Genomic DNA, 24768 nt, shown 5'->3' on the forward strand with positions numbered 1-24768 from the left:
GAGACCGAGGGTCCACGTGTTACTATCGGCTATTTTTAGAGAGGATTTCTATGTTCTTTAACAATGAGAAGTGGGGTAGTGTTCATGATGCGAAACATACACATGTCCTACCTTGGAAAGGGGATTCGTATTCAAAATGGTTAGTGAGCCTTGATAGAGTATACTATTTAGTCAAGGGCTAAATTGCGATGCAGAAGAAGCGAGGGCAGGTCGTGAGTGGTTTTCCGGGTTGATAGTGGTTATAGTCCGGAACTCCTCCATTAGATAGAATGGTTAAGTTATGAATCAAGAACAGAGCGAGAAGAGTAAAAGAGTAGGTAGTTAGAGTCAAGGGTGCTAGTATGTTTAAGGTATACAAGAATGTTAAAGGCATGAGGATAAAGGTTGAGGGATGTACTTTCTATTCCATGTTTCCTGCTACTTGATTTCTTTATATTATGTGGTGGGCAGCGGGTTGATCGATGATGCCTACCATCACGTGTGGTTTGTACTGATACTACTCTTGCTATGCCTTTTGGCATAGTTTGGTTGCGGGGTTAGTAATGTTTCATAGATGAAGATGAAGACAATCTCCAACAGCTTCTACTCTTCCTTTCCGGTGGTGATGGGAGTTGTGTCATTAGTTACTGTATTGTATACCTTGTAATCTTAGAAGCTCTTGTGTCCTTTTATCTCTATTTTCTTAATCTTCCGCATGTTTTTAACTATTTGGGGATCAAGGGTCTTCCTACTTAGGTGTTATAGTATGTGCCCACACGGCCCGGTGGGTTGGGTCGTTACAATGGGCTACGTAAATCTTTATATTCTAAGAAATATGGTTGAGTGACTCTTGTGCTAAGTAGTCAGCCATGCCAAGAGCTTGCTTGGGGACCAACAATGGTTCTCGAGTGTCGTTCACGTCCAAGGTGTAGGCTCGGGACGTGACATTATCATCGATGCATAAAATTTGAAATTCATATTATATTATATCATGAGGAAAAAACAAAGAAATAGAAACAATTTCTTTATGTAATGATCTAATTATTAGATGTGAATTTGGGCAACAATTGAACATAAAAAAATTATTTTTTATAAGAAAATGATCTATCCAAGCATTTAAACTTATTATCACCTATAACATATATGAGAAGGCTATTTTTACATAAACCAATATATAATATATGAGATATATAGGAAACACAATACACCAATTCAAAGAATGCACAAAGCCTAAACAAATAGATTTAAGCAAAAAATTTGCAATATATATTGATTTCAATTACTTTCAAAAGGCCTTAGTTATCTATAACAAATAAATGATTGTGAGACAATTATTTAATGGTAATAATATAATTATCGTCATATTATATTTTCGCGACAATAATAAATATGAATATTTATATTCAACACTTAATAAAAATTGCTACAGGTTTTAGCTACCATGAATGCAATAACATTAACCCAATTCTATTGCCACTAAATATCAATTTGTTTAAAGTGGTTGTTATACTGAAACCCACAAATTCAATTTCTAAGTCATAATATGTTTTTACCCAAAAAATATCTTTAAAAATAAAAGTAAATTTCAAATTTTCCTCTATATTTTGAAAAGATGTACAATGACCTATTATATTTAAGTTTGTTTGTCTTATGTCCTAAGAGGTGAACGTTTTTTATGCTATTACTTTCACAAATAAAGACAAAAGAGTAGTTAAATGTATCTTTAATAGTTTTTTTCAAGTTTAGTTTAGTCAAGAATTAGACTTGCTTGTAGCAGTGCCTAATAGTACGATTAAATAAATAAAAAATATGCTTTCTTTAACAATTTAAACTTTTAAATGAGATATTCACTAAGTTCAGTATGGTATCAGAGCAAGTACGTCATCCATAAAAAATGAATAAATAATGCTTAAATGTTTTTTTAAAAAATTAACCTCTATTCCCAATATAAATATTCATCATACCAGTAAATGTAATAACCGCATGATCAATTAGTGTGTAATCAACTTCTAATTTGTCACTTCTAAATCAAGTTATTAAATCAATATAAAGACCATATTGAAGTAAATATTTTCTTAGGGATGGTTTGGACATGCAATATAAAATCATGATTTGATATTGAAATATTCTAAGGTGCCTCATCAATAGATTACATATTAATTTTTTTTATAAATAAATATTTTGTGATTACAAACTTTCAAATATACGTAATTTCATAAAGATTCAATGGTCAACAGTATAGTAGTAGTAGTTAGTTATTCTTTAAGTCGATTGGTTGGGAACAAGTTATCCCGGGATTAGTAATCCTGATGTTAGCTATCCTGAGATAACTTATCCCACCATATATATGGGATAACTTATCCCACCACTATGATATAAATGGTGGGATAAGTTATCCCAAACATGGCAACCAAACAAGATACAAAAATTTATCCCATCACTATTTTCTTATCATTACTATTTATTTTCATCCCTTACACCAAACGACCCCTAATATAATTCTTTCACATGGTAGAACAATCTCTTAACGCCGAGCATGAGTCTTTTTTTTGCAAAATTTAAGATGGTAGTTTACAAAATATAAACTTTTAGGCCAAGTGTTGCCTAAAAAAATGAAATCAAAGTTTGTAATTCAAAATCATACTTTTTGGAGAATTTTAGTCTCAAATCGCATGTCCAAATATTAATTTGAAATCAAGAATCATAACATATGTCCAAATACAAGCTTAGAATAAAAGGGTCATATGAGAAATATAATTTAACCTCTAGTTTGACTGCTAAATTAGAAGATATATGAGTTGAAATAGGAGGTTATGTCTTCTAAGAGGTAAAAATTTGGACATGCAATTTCATATCGCAATATGCAGTCATGAGATGAAATCAACATTTAGACATGCGATTTAATATTGATTTCATATTATGAGATGAAATCTCAAATTCACCAAAAATCATGATTTAAGAATTTTAAATTGAAAACTTGACCCACAAGTTTAAATTTTATAAAAGCAATTCCACATTTATATCTACTAACCATTTATTTCATAGGTAAATAAAATAAATAATTCATATCATTACTTTTAAAACCATTTATATCTCATATGCGATGTTATTTTACCAATATAAAATTTATTATTACTTTAAATGAATTCCTACTGTACAATTTACATTAACCAAATTCATTATTTTTTATTAAAATTATTTACCAACCAGATTGACCAACAAATGACTCAAAGTAACATTGTTCGTTCGTTTTCTCGGTCATCTAATCATATGACTAATTATATATATATTTAGACTTATTTAAATCATTCTTATCTGTATATATCTTTTCAAACGTTTTGTAAAGATATTTTTAATGCAGCATCACTTAAATAATTTCACGGCTACTATAGATAATCTCATCATTAGATCATGTCAATAGAAAATTAATGATTTGTTGACAAAAACCAAAACATTTGTTACATTCACACTATTAAAGATCACTTAAACTCAAACCAAAAGGCAAAACAAAAACTTCATTCTTAAGTTTTTAGCAAAAAAATAAAATAAATGGCAAACTTAACGACTCAAGCTCAAATCCAAGTGGTGATATGATGATAAAATATGGTATATGCCTGAAAAATCATGCTACTAAGTTTGGTGACTATTCGGTTGATGGATGTCGTGAATTTGTGAAGAAGGGTGATGATGGAACTAAAGAAGAGTATATTTGTGCTAGCTAATTGTGGATGCTGTAGGAGTTTTCATCGAATGAATAGTCAATCATTGTATCATCCTCCAGTGCTTTGATCTCACTTCTTTCACCCACTTGTTATTCAACATGGTGGTGGAAATGCACCGATTATTTTTCATCCTTTCATGACTCGATTTGTGCCAGTTCAGTACATCAGAATATGTCCATTTTCTATTATTATAACTGACCTGATAAATCTTCAGTCCATGAAAATGTTCTTTGTGACCCTTGTTGGTGGTATTACTAAGGACGAATATGAACTAAGAAGTCAATCTTTATTTTATTAGCATAAAATTATGTTAATAAATTTCTAGTATGTTTTTTTACATTAGAAAAGAGAAGGCAGAATTTAAGTTGGATTCCTAAAGTGTTTTATTTTAATGAATTGTGTAAGTTTTTATTTTCATGTGGTTATCTATTTGCTTGATGAAATAAAACTGCTACTTGCTTGATTAATTATTTCATGCAATATTACAATGTAGAAAAAGAGAGTAAATGCATATATTTGACTATGAAACGAATATATTATATTATTTTTTTGGATGTGTCTTCTATTCATTAAAATGTTATTTATTGCAAAAATAACCTTATAATTCAAGTATTCAACAAAGTATAAATTTTATATTATATTCTTGTGAATTGTTTGTTTAATTATTTAAAGACTTTTATTTTGTAAAAAATGTATTTGTTTCACATTAAAAGCATGCTTTTGTTTCTTCATCTGGAAAATAATAATAATAATAATAATAATAAAATAGCATGCTCATTTTTTTGGGAACTTAATTAGATTTATTTAAAAATAAACAAAATATTATTAACTTTTTAAAAAGAATTTAATGCCGAGTGGATTAAATTTTATAAAACTTAATAGGTGAGGATTTTAGATTTTTCTTACGACCTTCCTTGATTTATTAAAGAAAAAATCGCATGCATAGTGTATTTAAGAACTTAAATTACAATACATTGATATACTTTTATTTACAAAGGTATTTCTAATTTATAAAACATAAGAATTTAAATATTTAATTTTGTTGTACTAAAGGATGAGTATTTAATTTGGATTGATATATACGACGCATCTTCCACCGTGTTGAATCAAGATTGAAATGTTGCTATCATCCACCATACTTGAAAATGAAGTGATTCCTTCACTGAAAATAAAGATTGAATTTCCTCAAAATTTCTAAGATAGATCTTTCGAAATTGAATACAAATAATGATATTAATGAGAAAAATATATTATGTAAAGAGAATAAATAAATAAAATCTGAGATGTTGAAAAATAAACTGAGAGAAAATAAAGAAAGCATATCAACAATCCATGTGACACACTTAATTGTTGTTATTTTATTTATCTTGTATTTTTTAATTTAATTTTTTACCTTACTTGCTAGGTTTTGATAGAGATCTACTGGTTGATTTAGAAAAAAATAGAAATTATTGTTAGGTTTCAAAAGGTCTTAGTTAACTAAGAATAAATGATTTTAAGGCAATTATTTATCGATAATAATATAATTATCGTTATAATATATTTTAGCGACAATAATAAATATGAATATTTATAACCAATCCTCTATGTAAATATTGTTAAAGACTTTAGCAAGTGTGAATTACATTAACTCAATTATCACTATATATTTTTGCGGCAATAAATCTTGCAGCTAAAAATGAAAACTCTATTGCCACAAAATATCTATTTTGTTAAAGTGATTGTATATGCTGCAATCCATAAATTGATGTCACGGCCTAAAAATGGATGTGATGGAACTCATCTTATCCTACCAAGACAAGTAGCAAAAAATCCAACCATGACGATAAAGTGCGAAAATAAAATAATATTAAAAGTTTAATAACAATCACTAATGCGGATAACAAGTCAACTTAACTAAATCCCCATTGTCACGCGCACAAACCTCTAATGTATTACAATGGATTTGAAAGAAAAATACAAGTCTTAAATGATATTGTCTCTAAAGCAAAACAAAATCATAAATAGAAGTAAGAGGTATGCTGGAATGCTCACAAATCTTCATAGGAAGCCTCAAACAAGAAGAGAAGAGAGTAATCACAAAGATTCGGGCTCGTAATAGACACAAATGTAGAAGCAAGGGGTGAGTACCAAACCACACGACACTCAACAAGCAAATTCTGAAACACAAAGCTAAGAGTATAGAATACGGGGACTTCTACCACCCCAACCGAACCGCCAAAATTGCTACCTGCATAAAACCAGTTCAACCTAACAATTCACATTTTCAGTAGCACATAGATCAATAACAACACTCCAACAATTTTGGATCAACAATTCACAAGATCAAGTTCATAAATCACAAGTTCCACAAAAACACTCATAAGTTCACAAATGATATAGGTATGTTATGCAATATAATGCAATGCCAAGTATAGTGATACATGTCTGACCTAGAGATACACACATGTTGTCTCTAAGTCTGGGACTCATAGGGGACTTATCAGTCCATGCATATGTCGCGGTGTGTGATAGGACCCTTGATTAGAGAATCTGTCGCAGCATGCGACATGTCCTTCGATAAAAGAAATTGTCATGGCATGTGACACGTCCCTCGAAATGGTACATCATCTTTAATTCCTTATTCTTCCTCAATTCACATAATACGTGCCACAACCATATCTCATAACCAATGGAAATGACATGTTCACACAAATGATGACGAGATGACAATTTCCATAACAATGCACAATTTAGAACAACACAACTGTCATACAATATCAATAATAAATCAATAAACCTTTCAAATCACTCCCAACATATAACACATCAATATACAATCAAGTTGCCTTTTATTACCCATTTTTCCTCATTGGGATCATTTAATATGAACAAGGGGAATCAATTGAAGCTAAGACCTCAATAGTTCAAATCATTCTACCTCAAGAACGAAATTTCGGATAAAATTCACATGTTTGGCGTGTAGGTGAACGATCTCAACACTATGAGAACATACATACCTTAAAGAACTAGGTTCTTGGCAAGGGAAGTTTGTTCAGGTTTCCCTAATGCATTTTGGGAAAGGAAAAAACATGTTGTCGAATTACCTTATATTGAGGGATTTGCTAAAAAGATTATCCCCACTAAGGTGAGACCCATTCAAATGAACGCTGAATTGATGGAATTTTGTAAAAAGAAAATTAATGATTTCCTTGCTAAAAATATTATTAGACCATCCAAATCACCTTGGAGTTGCTCACTGGTTACCCAACTTTAAGGAATAAAACTAAGAACATAAGTGGAAGAAGAACAGGGTGTCCCTTAAGACCTTAGAAATAACATGAGTTGGTTCGGAGGGGCAAACGTCCACATTTTCAAGTTCAAACAAGGTCTAGAGCGGGAATGACCAAATTTATCGGTTTACGTGTGTAAATGTCCATAGATTTTTTGTGATTCGTGATCCCGACGGGTTTTTGGCTGAAATATTTTATGGGCATCCGTTAAGACCTCATTAATGGTGTGAGTTAGTCCGGAGGGGCAAACATAAAATTTATTATTACTTTAAATGAATTCATTATTTTTTATCAAATTTAGTTATCAACCAAATTGACCAACAAATGACTCAAAGTAACACTGTTAGTTCGTCTTCTCGGTCATCTAATCGAGAAATATAAGTTCAATGTAAAAAGATTGTTCATAGTATGTGGAAGAATTTGATTATATACTAGACACTACAACTTATGTTTAATTTTTTTATTGAATTAATTTTTAATCAATAAATATTAGAATATTTTAGAATGGTTTTGTGATAGTATACTATGTGATTATATAAACTTTTGCTTATTTGTTAAGATTGTATAAAGAATTGAGACAATTTTAATAGTTTTATAAGTTATGGATGATTCTGAGAAAACATGAAAAATAAAATGTACAAACAAAACTTCAAATTCATCTCATAATTTCATATCGTATGGCCAAACGGGACCTAAATATTTACATCAAATTAATAGATGCATAACATGTCGTTACACATATATATTTTCTCATCTAATCATATGACTAAATATATATATATATATATATATAGACTTATTTAAATCATTCTTATCTGTATATATCTTTTGAAACATTTTGTAAAGATATTTTTAATGCAGTATCACTTAAATAATTTCACGTCTATTATAAATAATCTCATCATTAGATTATGTCAATAGAGAATTAATGATTTATTGACAAAAAACAAAACGTTTGTTACATTCACACTTAAACTCAAACCAAAAGGCAAAACAAAAACTTCACTCTTAAGTCTTTAGCAAAAAAAAACAAAAACAAATGGCGAACGACTCAAGCTCAAGTCCAAGTGGTGATATGATGATAAGATATGGTATATGCCTAAAAAATTATGCTACTAAGTTTGGTGACTATTCGGTTGGTGGTTGTCGTGAATTTGTGAAGAAGGGTGATGATGGAGCTAAAAAAGAATATTATATTTGTGCTAACTGTGGATGCTTTGGGAGTTTTCATCGAATGAATAGTCAGTCATTGTGTCGTCCTCCAATACTTCGATCTCACTTCGTTCACCCACATGTTATTCCACACGGTGGTGGAAATGCACCGATTATTTTTCATCCTTTCATGACTCGATTTGTGTCAGTCGAGTACATCATAAGTCACGTTTTCTACTATTATCCCTGTCCTGATAAATCTTCAATTCATGAGAATGTTCTTTGTTACCCTTGTTGGCGTTATTACTAAGGACGAATGAACTAAGAAGTCAATCTTTATTTTAGTAGCATAAAATTATGTTAATAAATTTCTAGTATGTTTTTTTACATTAGAAAAGAAAAGGGAGAATTTAAGTTCAATTCCTAAAGTTTTTTATTTTAGTGAATTGTGTAACTTTTTATTTTCTTCTGGTTATCTATTAGTTTGATGAAATAAAACTGCGACTTGGTTGATTAATTATTTCATGCAATATTACAATGGAGGAAAAGAGAGTAAATGCATATATTTGACTATGAAACGAATATATCATATTTTTACTGGCTTTGTCTTCTGTTCATTAAATTTTTATTTATTCCAAAAATAACCTTATAACTACAGTACAACAAAGTATAAATTTTATATTATAATCTTGTGAGTTGGTTGTTTAATTATTTAAATATTTTATTTTGTAAAAAATATATTTGTTTCACATTAAAAGCATGCTTTTGTTTCTTATTCTAATAATAATAATAAAAAATAGCATATTCATTTTTTTGTGAACTTAATTAGATTTTTATTTAAAAACAAACAAAATATTATTAACTTTTCAAAAAGAATTTAATGCCGGGTGAATTAAATACTATAAAACTTAATAGGTGAGATTTTTAAAATTTTTGTACGACCTTCTTTGATTTATTAAAGAAAAATTTGCATGCATAGTGTATTTAAGAACTTAAATTGCAATACATATTGATATACTTTTATTTACAAAAGTATTTTTAATTTATAAAACATAAGAATTTAAATATTCAATTTTTTTGTACTAAAGGATGAGTATTTAATTTGAATTGATACTTCACATCTTCCATCGTGTTGAATCAATATCGAAATGTTGCTGCCATCCACCATACTTGAAAACGAAGTGATTCATTCATTGAAAATAAAGATATAATTTCCTCAAAATTTCTAAGGTAGATTGTTCGAAATTGAATCCAAATAATGATATTTATGAGACAAAAATATATTATGTAAAGAGAATAAATGAATAAAATCAGAGATGTTGAAAAACAAAGTGAGAGAAAATAAGGAAAAGAATATCAACAATCTATGTGACACACTTAATTGTTGTTATTTTATTTATCGTGTGTTTTTTTTAATTTAATTTTTTACCTTACTTGCTAGGTTTTGATAGAGATCCACGGATTGATTTAGAAAAAATAGAAATTATTGTTAGGTTTCAAAAGGTCTTAGTTAACTACAAATAAATGATTCTAAGGCAATTATTTATCGATAATAATATAATTATCATTATATTATATTTTAGCGACAATAATAAATATGAATATTTATAACCAACACTCTATGTAAATATTGTTAAAGGTTTTAGCTAGTCTGAATTAACATTAACTCAATTAGCACTATATATTTTTGCAGCAATAAATCTTGCAGCCAAAAACGAAAATATTTTTGCCACTAAATATCTATTATGTTAACGTAGTTATATAAACTGAAATCCATAAATTGATGTCACGACCTAAAAATTGACGTGATGGCACTCGTCTTGTCCTATCAAGACAAGTCAGCCAAAAATCCAACCATGACGATAAAGTGAAAAAATAAAATAATATTAAAAGTTTAATAACAATCACCAATGCGGATAACAAGTCAACTTAACGAAATCCCCAAAACATTGTTGTCACGTGCACAAACCTCTAATGTATTACAATGGATTTGAAGAAAAACACAAGTCTCTAATGATAATGTCTCTAAAGGAGAACAAAATCATAAATATGAGTAAGAGGTAGGCTGGAATGACAAACAACTACCTTACAAATCTCCATAGGAAGCCTCAGACAAGAAGAGAAGAGCGTAATCACAAAGATTCGGGCTCATAATCTACACAAATGTAGAAGCAAGGGGTGAGTACCAAACCACACGGTACTTAGCAAGAAAACTCTTAAACACAAAACTAAGGGTATAGATTACGAGTACTCCTTCCACCCCAACCGAACCTCCACATCTACAACCTGTATAAAATCGGCTCAACCTAACAGTTCATATTTTCAGTAGCACATAGATCAATAATGTAACATTCCGCCTTAGAAATATATAAAAATAGAAAGAACTAATTTGGAAAGAGAAAAATCCAAAATTTTGCAAATTAAGCTTAAGTTATGAGTTTTCGGTCAACCTCAATCGACCATAACTTTCAGTACATGACGATTTAGGTGGCCCACAAGATATCAAATGAAAGGTATTGTAATCCTCTTTCCAACACTGATTTCTGAGTCTGGATGAGGGAGATATGATCATTTGAAAATTTGCCTGTACAGTTAAGGAAAGTTACCCGGATTTAAGAGGGGTATTTTGGTATTTTCCTTACCCAATCAGATTTAAGAGAATTTTCGTAATACTTAGGGGTATAAACTCATTTAATTCAGTTTTGCAAATCCTAATTTATGCTAGGGTTTTAAGAGTAGTTCAAGAAGAGGAGAAAAAGGAGAAAACTCAAGGTGTTCTTCAAGTTTGCTTGCGAATTGAAGGTTGTTTCACCAAGCGTTTAATTCGTAAGTGGTATGTGAGTTCTTATAGTGTTTGGTTCTTTCACCCACACGTCAATCATGTTATTTTTGGTGAAGTTTTATTCTTGAAGTTGATGAGTTTGAGTTCTTGATTAGTTTCTTGAAGTATTGTGTCCGTTCTTGAGATAATCGTTGGATTTTAAGAGTTGTTTTTTCGTAGATTCTTGTGCACTTTTGTTGGATATTCGAATCGAAGTTATTGGGGAAGAAACCATTCGATTCTAGGCGAATTGGAGTTAGAAAACGAGTAAAGAATTTTTGTCATGGTTTTCTGGGGAAGGGCGGGCTGGTGTGCCGCCCCACCTAAGCGCCAGAAGAGAGGCTCTGTAGGTTGGGGCCTGGAGCCCTGCACCAGTCTGTGCGCCCCAACTGCTGCTCTGTAGTTCAAAGGCTGGTGCCCTGCGCCACTCAGTTCGCCAAGGTCGCCTGCCCCCACCCCTTTTTTAGTCATTTAGCCTGTCTGAGTTCCTTTAAAGTATTCCTTTAATATCTATTGATTCTAAACACTCTAAACTACTTCTAAACATCTAGAAATCATTCATAATATGAGATCATAACCTTGAATCCATAATTCGAATTCAAGGTAGAGAAAATAGTCAAGTCTTGAGAGTTTTTTCGAGTCTTTTAAGAAGTCTTTTGCAAACATTTTAAAACTTGTTTTAAGACTTGAGAATTTGAGTTTGAGAAAGAGTAGAGTTAAGTTCATTTTCTTCAAAATGATATATGGGGACTAAGTATTTCCAAGAGTAAATGTTTTCACATTTAAGATGAGAGGAAACACAAATTTCCAAAAGAGTTTTTGAGTAGTTTTGAATACCATCTCTTTTAAGAGAAAGATTTTTGAGTAATAATCTCAAACCACAAAAAGAGTTATGTTTTAAACATATGAGCTAGTTACATTTTGGGAGTAGTATTGAGCACCGATATGGGGACAAGTTCAGATAACTCAAAGTTCTCATAAATCATGTAGCCAACGTGGGTAGAAAGGGTCATACTTTTTAGATGATTCCTTAATGCTTTTATCATAGACTAGTGGATCCACTTAGTAGTAGGTCCTATACCCCAGTAATGTATAAGACAGTTATGGCAGCGTGGGCTAGACGTTGTATCATCACATAGCTCATAGTGATGGTTGTCGGTTAGAGAATCTCCCTCAGAGTTTATATTGTATTTTCATATACAAACAAAGTTTATTCTGTATTCTTACATACAAACCAAGTATATTGTATTTTTAAATACATTGAGCCGTTATCTATTGTTTTAAAAGCTTTTCTTTATACTGAATTCCTTATTACTGTTGTATATTGAAATGAGTTGACTATCCCTGAGTTGGGTTGAGATGAGGTAAGTATTTCTTTCAGTTCCGGTTCAAGCTTATATCTTGTTTAGATTTCCCCTCACATTTTTGTACAGTCCATGTACTGACACCATTTGTCCGGTATCTTTTATGATGCAGATACAAGTAACCAGGATCAACACCCAATGCTTCGTTGATCCAGTTGAGTTCCAGAGTTGTTTGGTGAACCTCCTTGCTTCCGGAGGATCCCTTTATTATGTTTTGTCATTTCAGTTTGTTAGGATGATCGAGGTCTTGTCCTGACATCCCTCATAGTATAAGAGGCTTCATAGATAGATAGACAATAGTTCATAAGTCTTGTTCATTTCAGTTATTTTGTTCTAAGACTTGACTTGCCACTTTGGCTAGTTGAATCATTCCTTTTAAAAACATTCTCAGTTTATTATTTGAATTATCTTTTGAGGTTATTCTATGTTAAGAAAGTCTTTCTTTAGTAGTTAAACTAGGCCAAGGGTTCACTTGGGGGCAACAATGGTTCTTGAGTGTCAGTCATGTCCAGGGTGTAGGCTCATGGTGTGACAAATAACAACACTCAAACAACTTTGGATCAACAATTCACAAGATCAAGTTCCACAAAAAGGACTCATAAGTTCACAAATGATATAGGTATGTAATGCAATGGAATGCAATGTCAAGTATAGTGATGCATGTCTGACCTAGAGATGCACACATCTCTCAGTCCGGGACTCATGGGGGACGTATTAGTCCATGCATCTGTCGCGGCATGCGATACAACCCTCGATTATAAAATTCGTCATGGCGTGCGACATGTCCCTCGATAAAAAAATTTGTCGCGGCGTGCGACACGTCCCTCGATAATAATATCTGTCGCGGTACTTGGCACGTTCCTCAAAATGGTACATCCTCTTTAATTTCTTATTCTTCCTCAATTCACATAATACTTGCCACAACCATGTCTTAGAACTAATGAAAATGACATGTTCACACAAATGATGAAGAGATAACAATTTTCATAACAATCACAATTTAGAACAACACAATCGTCATACAATATCAATAATAAATAAGTAAACCTTTCAAAACACTCCCAACACATTACACATTAATATACAATCAAGTTGCCTTTTACTACCCACTTTTCCTCATTAGGATCATTCAATATGAACAATTCAACCCATCACCAAATCCCATAGCTCCCCAACACATACCACAAGGAATACACAATTCTATACACTTAACAAGGGTCGAGAAATCCACTTTCCTCAAACAATCGAGCAATCACTCTAGGATTTGAGCCTTCCCCTTTCGTTGGGCTTCCAAATCAATACAATCTATTCAAATAAATAATCACAATAAGATTTAAAAATAACAACAATCATATTACTATGTGCCTAGTCTAGACCCAACAACTCACTCAAACCTAAAATGAAGTTCCTAAATGTTGATGCCAATTAACATGTCTACTCTCATATTTACAAATTCAAGTCTAGGGTTAAGTTTCAATTTCTCCAATATCATAAATCTAATAATATTTACATAATACAATTGTAACACCCCACTATTTGAAAGAACTAGAATTAGAAAGAAACCATTTTTTTTGGAAAGATCAAATTTGGAAAGTTTGGCAAGTTATGCTAAGTATAAGTTTTGGGTCAACCAAACGTCCATAACTCTCAGCATAGGAAGATTTATGTGATCTATAGGATATTCAATGAAATGTCTTTTAATTATCTTTCTAACGCCACCGAGTTTGCTAATTTTCAAGTTTGTATGAGGGAAATATGCCCGTTCAAAGTTGGGTTGTCTAGATAAGGAAAGTTAATCGGATTTTAAAGGGGTATTTTGGTATTTTTATTACCCAATTAATTAAATCCATTTTTAGTAATTTATATGGGGTCTAAACTGATTTGGTTTAGTTTACGCTTCATAAAACTATGCTAGGGTTTTGAAAGAAGAGAAAAGAGGATAAGAGAGGAGAAGAAGCCAATGATTCGTCGTGTTCTTGAAGTTTAGCTTGTGGATTTCGCCAAGGGGTACTCCCTACGAGGTAGGTGAGATCACATAGCATTGAGTTCATTCACCCACGCGCCAATAATGATTTATTTCAGTGTATTTACATTCTTGAAAGTAGAGAAATTGAGTTCTTGATGGATTTTGTTGAAGTTTCTATTGGGTTCTTGATTGTTGAGTTCTTGAGAAGTTTTTGAGTTAGTTTCATGAGATTTGAAGTTAGTTTTGAGTAGATTCTTGTATACTTTGGTTGGGTATTCAAATCTAAGTGTTTGGGGAAGGAACCAATTGAATCTAGACGAATTAGGGTCGAAAAATGAATAAGAAAATTCGTCAAAATTCTAGGGAAAAAGGGTGGGGCGCTGCGCCACTCAGCGCGCCCCACATCAGTGTCAAAGGGAAGGGCTCTAGGGAACCATGCCATTTAGAGCGCCCAAAACCAGTTTTGTAGTTTCAAGTCTGGTGCTCGGCGCCACTCAGTACGCCAGGGTCGCCAGGTCTTCTACCCTTTCCCACTTCTTTCCATTTGAGTTTCCTTGAATCGTACCTATGATTTCTAGTTGATTTCTACACTCTAAGGTACGTCTAAACATCATGATATCATCCATAAACATGAATAATAGCCTTGAATTCATAAATTCTAATTCAAGGAAAGTTAAGAGCCTAGTTTAGAGAGTTCTTAGAGTCTTTTCAAAAGTATTTTGCAAATGCTTTAAACATGTTTTAAGACTTGAGTTTTGAGTTGCGTAAAGAGTGAAGAATGAAGTTCATTTCTTCAAAAGAGTATATGGGAACTATTTATTCCCAAAGAGTAAATGATTTCACATTTAAACAAGAAAGGAAACACTGATTTCCAACAGAGCCTTTGAGCTAGTTTTTGGTAAAGAGTAAATGTTTTCACTTTTAAACAAGAAAGGAAACACCGATTTTCAATAAAGCGTTTGAGCTAGTTTTCAGTAAAGAGTAAATGCTTTCACAATTAAGCAAGAGAGGAAACACTGATTTTCTAGAGATCCTTTGAGCTAGTTTTTGAGTAATTATCTCAAACGACAGAAAGAGTTATGACATATGAGCTAGTTATATTTTGGGAGTAGTATTGAGTACAGATATGGGGGAGAGTTCAGACAACTCCCAGCCCCCATAAACCATGTAGCCATCATGGGTAGAAAAGGATCATACTTTTTAGATGATTCCTTAGTGCTTTTTAGCATAGATTAGGGAATCCACTTAGTAGTTAGGTTCTACACCCCTGGCAAGGTATAAGACGGCCGTGGCAGCGTGAGGCAAAATGTTGTATCATCACATAACTCTTAAGTGATGGTTATCGGTTAAAGAAACTCCCACATAAGTATTTTGTATTCTTATATACATAGAGTTAATTGTATTTTTATATACAAATAGAGTTTATATTGTATATTTGCATACAAATTGAGTTACTATTGTATTTCTCAATACACAGAGTTGTTATCCATGTTTTAAAAGATTTTTCTTTATATTGCATTCATATTATTGCTTTATATTGAAATAAGTTAAGTTGAGTTGAGTTGAGGTCAGGTATGTTCTTCCAGATTCCTTTCAAGCTTATGTCTTGTTTAGAATTCCCCTCGCATGCTCGTACATTCAATGTACTGATACCAGTTGGCCTGCATCTTTTTATGATGCAGATACATGTAACCAGGATCAGCATCCAGCGCATCATTGATTCTAGTTGAGCTTCAGAGTTGTTGGTGAGCCTCCTTGCTTCTGGAGGACCCCTTTTTATTGCTTTATTAGTTAGGTCATTAGGATGTTGTGGGTCTTGTCCCGACGGACATCTTGGTTATTAGAGGCTTCATAGACAGTTAGTTGATGTTAGTTCATGAGTCTTTATATTTCCTTTTCAGTTATGTTGAGACTTGAGTTGCCATTTTTGCTAGTTGAATGTTGAACTGTAGAACATTCTGAGTTATTTATTTAGACAATTTAGTATGAATGTGTTTCAATACTTTCTTTTATCATGAGTAAGTCTTACGCTAAGAGTTAAGTCAGGCTAGGGGTTCATTTGGGGCCAGCAATGGTTCTTAAATGCCAGTCCCACTCAGGGTGTAGGCTCGGGGTGTGACAAACTTGGTATCAGAGCACAGAGTTCAAGAGTCCTAGGGAGTCTATAAAGCTGTGTCAATAGAGTCCTAGTTATCGGTGTGAAGTGCACCACATCTATAATTAGGGGCTGTGACACTTGGGAACTATCTCACTTCTTTCATACTTAGTTTGTGCGATAGAGTTTATCTCTAAAAAAATTCTTCTGATTCGTGCTTGCGCGTGTCTTTCAGATCATGCCTCCATGAAGAGCTGTCAGAGGTTGTCCTGCTAGGAGGAATGTTGAACCACAGGAACAAGGGGTACCTAATGCACCTAAAGTGCAACCCCAAGGAGAGGTCCCTAATGCTGAATTCGAGGAAGCTATCCGAATATTGAGTCAAGCTGTGGCAAATCAAGTTTGATAGAGAGAATCGACAGGAAGTGGCTAATACTTTCTTAAAGATGAATCCACTAAGCTTCACTGGTTCAAGTGTCATTGAGGATCCAGAAAACTTTGTTGAAGAGCTTCAGAAGGTTTTTGAGATTATGCATGTCGTTGATTCTGAGAGGGTGGAACTAGTTGCATACCAAATGAATGGTGTCGCTAGAATCTGGTTTGATCAATGAAAAAAGAATAAAGCTGAAGGTGCACCACGTGTGAGTTGGGCTTTGTTTAAGAAGGCATTCCTAGGGCGTTTCTTCCCCCGTGAACTGAGAGAAGCAAAGGTACGAAGGTTCCTCACTCTTAAGCAGGAATCTATGAGTATTCTTGAATACAGTCTGAAGTTCACCCAACTTTCCCGTTATACTCCGGAGATGGTTGTTGATTTGAGAAGCAGGATGAGTTTATTTATTGCTGGGTTGTCTCGTCTGTCTAGTAGGGAAGGCAAGGAAGCTATGCTGATAGGAGATATGGACATAGCAAGCTTGATGATCTATGTACAACAGGTTTAGGAAGAGAAGCTGAAAGATAGAGATGAGTTTCGGAACAAGAGAGCTAAGACAGGGAATGAGTCCAGGCAGTAGAAGAGTAATGACAATCGGTCATCTTTCCAACAGAAACAGAAGGGACCTACTCCATCATCTGCTAGTGCACCTGCACGACTACACCAAGAAACAGAGGTGAGTTCCAAAATCATAATTAACAAAATTTCAGAGCTAGACCTACAGATTCTCAAGGTAGTATGGCACAACGGGGTAGTAAGACTCCTGCATTTGCTAAGTGTGATAAGAGCCACTTAGGGGTATGCCGTGATGGTTCCAATGGTTGCTTCAAGTATGGTCAGAATGGTCATTTTATGAGAGTGTCCTAAGAATAGGCAGGGTAATGGTAATGGGGGCAATAGAGCCCAGTCTTCTTCGGTTGCTCCACTAGACATAGTCGCATCTAGAGGAGCTACTTCAGGGGCAGGCGGAGGAGGAAGCCGTCTTTATGCTATCATTAGTCTCCAAGAGCAAGATGATTCGCCAGATGTTGTCACCAGTATGATCCAAGTCTTTAACTTTAATGTTTATGCTTTGCTAGATCCATGAGCGAGTTTGTCTTTTGTGACTCCTTATGTTGCGATGAATTTTGATGTTCTTCCTGGAAACTTCTTGAGCCCTTCAGTGTTTCTACACCTGTTGGTAAGTCTATTCTAGCAGAGAGAGTCTATCGTGATTGTACCATTTTCATCAATCATAAGAGCACCATGGTTGACTTAGTTGAATTAGACATGGCAGATTTTGATGTCATTTTAGGTATGGACTAACTTAATGCCTGTTATGCCTCAGTTGATTGTAGAACTCAACTTGTTAAGTTCCAGTTTCCTAATGAGCCAGTTATAGAGTGGAAGAGTAGTTCAATAGTGCCTAAGGGTCTCGTACCTTAAGGCAAGAAAGTTAGTTTCCAAAGGGTGTGTCTATCACTTAGTCCAACTTAATGACTCTAGTGTTGAGATACCTCCAATTCAGTCAGTTCTTGTAGTAAATGAGTTTTCAGAAGTCTATCCAGATGATCTTCCCAGAGTCCCTCTTGAGAGAGAAATAACTTTGATATAGATATTCTTCATGATACTCGTCCTATATATATTCCTCCATATAGGATGGCACCAACAGATTTAAAAGAATTAAAGGAGCAGTTGAAAGATCTCCTATATAAAGGTTTTATTCGACCAAGTGTGTAACACCTCGGAAACCAGAATTAGAAAATATAATAGAAAAATCACATGTGACCCACTGCAGGTTCACGGACCGTGAGAGGGACCACGGTTTGTTGAACTGCCCATGGACTCAACCCCTTCCCAGCAGTAGAGCCTTTCACGGGCTGTGGACCACCACATGGACCGTACTGGCACTCGTGGTTGCCAGTCAGAGACTACTTAGCCCAAACGTCAGACCACAGGACCCTTCACGGGCCGTGGTTCTTACGATGGGCTGTGGTGGTGCCCGTGAAGGTCCACCCTATGACCAGCAGCTAATGGACCAAGACCACGACCAGCTCCACAGTCCGTGGTCCGTTAAAATGGGTTGTGGTCAGCTGCGTCAGATTTTTAAGTAGGATCATTTTGGTCTTTTCCCCTATGATTTGGAAACCTAAATTAATTTGTTTAACCCGTAAACTATGTGGTTTTGGTCATTTTTAGTCTAGATACCAAATTAGAACCTAACTTAATCAATCATTCACCAAAAATTCATCGATCTTAAAGCAAAGCAAGAGGGAAAAGTCGAGCATCCCTAGTTCAAGAACGCAACAGGGTTTCATCAATTCCAGCCCCAAAATCAAAGGATTTCTCCGTGAAGTTCGTCACTAGGTATGTGGGATTTCACTAGTGAGTTCCTTTCACCCATTAGGTCTCTAGAATTCAGTCAGATTCTTGATTCCCTCCATATTATCTAAACATAGGGTTTCTAGAATTTCAGCAGATTTTTATGATTTAGTTATTGTAACATTTCTAATCACATTATCATGATTTTAGTACTGTTTTGCGTAGATTCTTGCTTAAACTCAGAACCCTAGTTATGTAGTTCTTTTTGTTCATGAATTACATTAGCTAGGACAGATAAACAGATATACATGCCTCAATTTTCGAATGTTTCATTATTAGAAATAAAAGTTGCATTTTCATATTTGCTTGCCAAATTATTAAGCTATCTAGTTTGCTTTGGTATGTTATAATTTACACATATTCAGTTGGGAGTAGGCTTAATACTGAGTGGACTAGGGTGACTCACCCTCAAGTCCCAAAACTACGTGTCCCCATAGGTTTATAAGTCCCCTCTGTGGGCATCAATTTAGTGATCACGCCAATCATGCCTCTATACCTCTAGCAGGGTATATTGGGTCCTCTCGATGAGGCATATACATCGAACTCCACATTTAGCTCATGTGGTTTTATGTTGGTTATTAGTAGCTCCCACAGTTAGATTTTAGTGTATTGACTAGGTTATCAGTTACAGTTCAATATTCAGTTTCAGCATATATAAACTTGGTCATTGCATTCACTTAGTTCATGTTCAATATTTTTCAGTATAGTATCATGCTCATATTATATCATTGCTCAGTTATATGATTTGTTCAATTATGTATATTGTTCAGTTTTATTCTATCCTGCGTGCTCAGTACCTTTCAAGTACTGACGCATACTCTGTGCTACATCTTCTCGTGATGTAGGTTCAGGTCCTCAGCATTCTGATCACGAATCGATCAATTCCTAATCTCCAGTTTAGCAGCATCAATGGTTAGTCGTCATTCTTCGGGGACGATTGACGTGATTACTTCTTTTCCTTTCAGTCTTTAGTTTTCAGTTTTGCTAGATTTAGCTGGGGCATGTCCCAGCTTCTCTAGTCAGTTAGAGGCTTTATTTCAGACATAGTCAGATTCAGTTTTAGCTTTGGAGTTTGATATTTCAGTTGTCATTAAACTCACAGATTATTTAGTCAGGTAGTTTTTGGGTATTCTCCATCATTTAATTTTATGATATGTTTCTAGTTTCCGTATAGTATTTCTATTTCAGTAAATCTTTAAGTATGCTTATGACATGCCACTAGGGTTAGCTTAGGGTCACTCGTGATCCTAGGTCCCATGTCAGCGTCCTGTGGGTAGCTTCAGGGATTGACAAACTTGGTATTAGAGCACTAGGTTTAGGTGTCCTAGGATGTCTTAAAAGCCGCACTAAGTAGAGTCCTTTTGATGGGTGTGAAGTGCACCACATCTAATGAGAGGGACTACGAAGTGTTTTAGGAAAACTTCACTTTCTTGATATTCTTATCTTGTGTAAGGTATGATCTCTTTCTAATCCATCGTTATGCACTTTTAGATCATGCCTCCTCGTAGAGCTTATATAAGGAATGCAAATGCACGCAATGCTTACGCATCTCCTCTAGTCCCAGATCAGGAAGTTTCGAATGCAGAGTTTCGGAATGTCATTCAGTTTTTGGCTCAGAGTGTGACCAACCAGAACAATCAGCAGGTTCCAATTCCTGCAAATACTAGTGGTGGAGCAATCGCAGCCAGGGTTCGTGATTTTGTTAGGATGAATCCTCATCAGTTTTTAGGGTCGCAGATTGGTGAGGATCCCCAAAACTTCATAGATGAGGTCAAGAAGATCTTCAGAGTGATGCAAGTGACTGGAAATGATATGGTGGAGTTAGCATCCTACCACCTTAAGGATGTAGCTCACATCCGGTTTACTCAATGGAGGGAAAATAGGGGTACGGATGTGGCTCCTATCACTTGGGAGTGCTTCAGTGAAACTTTTCTTGACAGGTTCTTCACAAGAGAGTTGAGGGAGGCAAAAGCGCAGGAGTTCATGAATTTGAGGCAAGGTAGCATATCGGTCCAAGAGTACGGACTCAAGTTCACCCAACTCTCCAGGTATGCTCCTCATATGGTTGCCGATTCCAGGGCTCAAATGAACAAGTTTCTATATGGGGTATCCGACTTAGTGAAAACAGAGTGTAGGAATACTATGTTGCTGGAATATATGAACATTTCTAGGCTCATGACTCATGCTCAGCAGGTTGAGGGAGATAAGCTTAAGGAATAGGCTAAGGATAATAAGAAGGCTAGAACATGCAATTATGAGTATTCTCAATAGAAATTGGGTAGTGGAAATCGCTCGCAGTTTCAGCAAAAGTCTTCAGCTCCAGCACCTTTATCTTCCAGGTTTCGACAGGATCAGAAAGGTAGAGCATCAGACTCTAAGTCTGAGGGGGTATTTCAGGCACCAGAACCTACCCAACTTATCCAAAGTGTGGTAAGAATCATCCGGGTGAGTGTCTTGCAGGAAATGAAGTGTCACGACCCCACGGTGTACTTGACCCCGAAGGGGTCTCATACAAGCCTCTAGCATCATCATAACATAAGACATAGAAATAATGCGGAAAAAAATATAAAACGTTTACAATAGAAGTCCAACTTCATCTTTCATAAAGGAAAAATCATAGGAAACTAGACTTTATCTCATACACCATCTAATACATAGGAATACAAAGTTTGGGAATTAGCCCTTTACATTAACAAAAGTATCAACACGAGAAGTACAATAGAAACTAAGAAATGGATAATCCGTCCTCAAACTTGAGGACTCACCACAACTTGGAGATAAGCAATCCAAGTCTTCTTCAAGAAAGAGAGTGTATGTCACCTAGTTGGAACCTACACTTATAAAAATGTAGAGGAAGAAGGGGTTAGCACAAATATGTACTAACTATGGAAACATGCATAAAATCCTTTAAATATGATAAAAGGGACATTTTAGTTGCAAAGTATGCATTTATCAAGTTTGGAAACCAACATGCATTTACAATGTACAACACAAGCCATAATCACATTTATACTCATACATGGTAATATCAACACCTTAGTAATCCCTAAGGAACACTTGTGCTATGTATGGTTGGCATCCCATAATACCAACCCTACTAAGCCCCCCCCCCCCCTTGAAGCTACCTTGGTCATGCACATCATCTTTAGACCTCATTATAATCATTAGTCACAATTAAGGAAATAGTCATGTACATTACTTGAATATAAGGAAAGTTATTCATGACAACCATCCATTCAACACACATGCATACATTTGTATCTCATCATAATATAAAGGAACCATCCCACAACATCCTACTAAGTCTACTTGTGCAATGTGGAAGTGAAGTCCCATACCCCCACTCCTACTAAGTAAACTCACCAAGAAGTCATAGTATAGTTCATCTCTCATTCATTATCTTTATTATATAGGAAAAGTAGCAATAACCGACATAGACCATGTGAGCTGCATGGAATACGGGGTCATGACACACTGAAAGAAGGTGTACAACTTGCCTAAGGTAGAACTAAATGTATAGTTATAAGGTGGATCCACTAGCTACGGTCTTATGTTGGCACATAGTTATGGGATAGGGAGATTACTTCTAGAAACCCTACCTCTTGCATTGGCGGAGGACCTTCCATCTCATGAGTTTACTTTAGATGACCCGACCTATTGCATTGACGGAAGGGCCTTTACCTCATTGTCCATATCCACTCGGTACTAAGCATTATTCCTAATTTATACATAATTAGTCTTGAATTACATTTACATGTGTGAAGGAATGCTCTATCCCTCATTCAATACAATTCATCAAAATAGCTCATAGATTCATTAAAGGTGAGAATGTACTTTGAACCTTAGAATCAACATTAGTATGTGAGTAGAACTTTCACATTACATTCATAGTGTTTTCATGAGAATAAACTTTCAATCAACACAATAACATCATCATCATCCTAGACTATTCATGCATCATCAAGCGTAAGGGTAAGGGAAGAACAACCTTTCAACAATGCCATACTTTACACATTATTCATAGGAGATTTACTTTCTAGGTGAATCAATAGGTTATACTCAACTTTCATCAATATGTACAAACCCTAGCAATTTACCCCTTTCAAGGTCATGAATCATGTCTCACAATTACACCTAAATATACTACAATAGGCATGAATAAAACAAGATTCAATAAATATATTAACATAGATACAATTCATAGTAATCATCTTGCATCAATACACCCATCACAATTCATGAAATTGGGGTCATGTGGGTGTTCATGGTTTCATGGGGAATTTTACAATGAAAATCACAATTAAACATCAAATCATTCATAATATAATGCAATTAACATAATAAAATCATTTTTAGGAAGAACCCATGGCTAGAATGAAAACTCTAGTTTTTGAACAAGTTACCAATTTTGAAACTAGAGTTTGAAGGGGTTCATGGAAAAACGTTTTCCATGAATCAAGGTTCCCATACCTTGATTGATGTTTTCCCATGAAATTGGAGTGAAAAGCTTGGAGCTTGAACCCTAATCTTGACCTTCTTCTTTGTTTTTCTTTGGAGTTTAGAGAGAGAATATTTTAGGGAGGGAAGTTGGATGAGTTTTGAGTTTGTGAGTTATGAGAGTTAAAAGGGTTGTTTAATAGTTAAAAATACTTTAATATACTTAAAATAACTAATAATAACCGTCCCTACTACTTATTTAATTTAATTAGTAATTTATGAAAACACCCCATATGGCCGAACCCCAAACCAGCTTTTGTAGGTTGGGGATCCATGGACCCCATCCACGGATCATGGATGGGACCACTACCCATCCTGCATGGGCGTGGTTTGGGTCAGAGAGGGAGTTTTGGAGGAAAATCTTGGGGAGACTAAGTCTCAACCCACGACCCCAAACCACGTAGCGTGGGTCCACCCACGTGGCGTGGGTGCCCAATCATGGTTCCATGCTGTTTTTACAGCTTTTGGACCTTCTTTTGGGTCCTCCTCATGGACCCTTGGGGGGGTCCTATGGGGTCGTTCTTTGACGTTTAGGCACTAAAACCCTAGTACTATATTAGGGAAGTTATTTTAGGACTCTAACTTACGTTTTAACTTCATTAGGCTACTATACTACTCGTTAGGCTTTAGCTTAGGTCATTAGATTTCTGGGGTGTTATAGGAAAGAAGCTTTGGGTCGTCAGTCTGGTCATAGATTGAGAGATTTTCCTTCTGCTAAACAGGGTCAAGGAGGCAATAATGGTAGGGCTCAGTGTAAAACTTCAGGAGCACCAGCAGGTCGCCCAACTCAGTAGGGTAACTCATCTGGTACAGGTGGCGGTCAGCGCCAAAATAGGTTGTATTCTCTTAAGGCTCACCAGGATCAGGAAGATTCTCCTAATGTAGTCACTGGTACGTTACGAGTTTTTACCTTAGATGTTTATTCTTTGTTAGATCCAGGGGTTACTTTTTCCTTTGTAACTCCTTATATAGCAGCCAACATCAATATTAGTCCAAAAACTCTTCCAAAACCCTTTTCAGTCATTACTCCAGTCGGTGACCCGGTTATAGCTAGACAGGTATACAGAAATTGCCCTATCACAGTCTCCAAGAAAGTCACCTCAACAAAT

The 24768-nt window shown here is 34.7% G+C and overlaps 1 protein-coding gene across 1 annotated transcript in view; it reads right to left on the bottom strand.

Moving 5' to 3' along the window:
* Window positions 1-24768, bottom strand: part of LOC125841344 (uncharacterized) — a 404974-nt gene that overhangs the window by 205184 nt on the left and 175022 nt on the right. The window lies entirely within an intron of this gene.

Source organism: Solanum stenotomum, chromosome 1 (genome assembly GCF_019186545.1).
Source record: "Solanum stenotomum isolate F172 chromosome 1, ASM1918654v1, whole genome shotgun sequence".
In the NCBI taxonomy this organism is placed as follows: domain Eukaryota; kingdom Viridiplantae; phylum Streptophyta; class Magnoliopsida; order Solanales; family Solanaceae; genus Solanum; species Solanum stenotomum.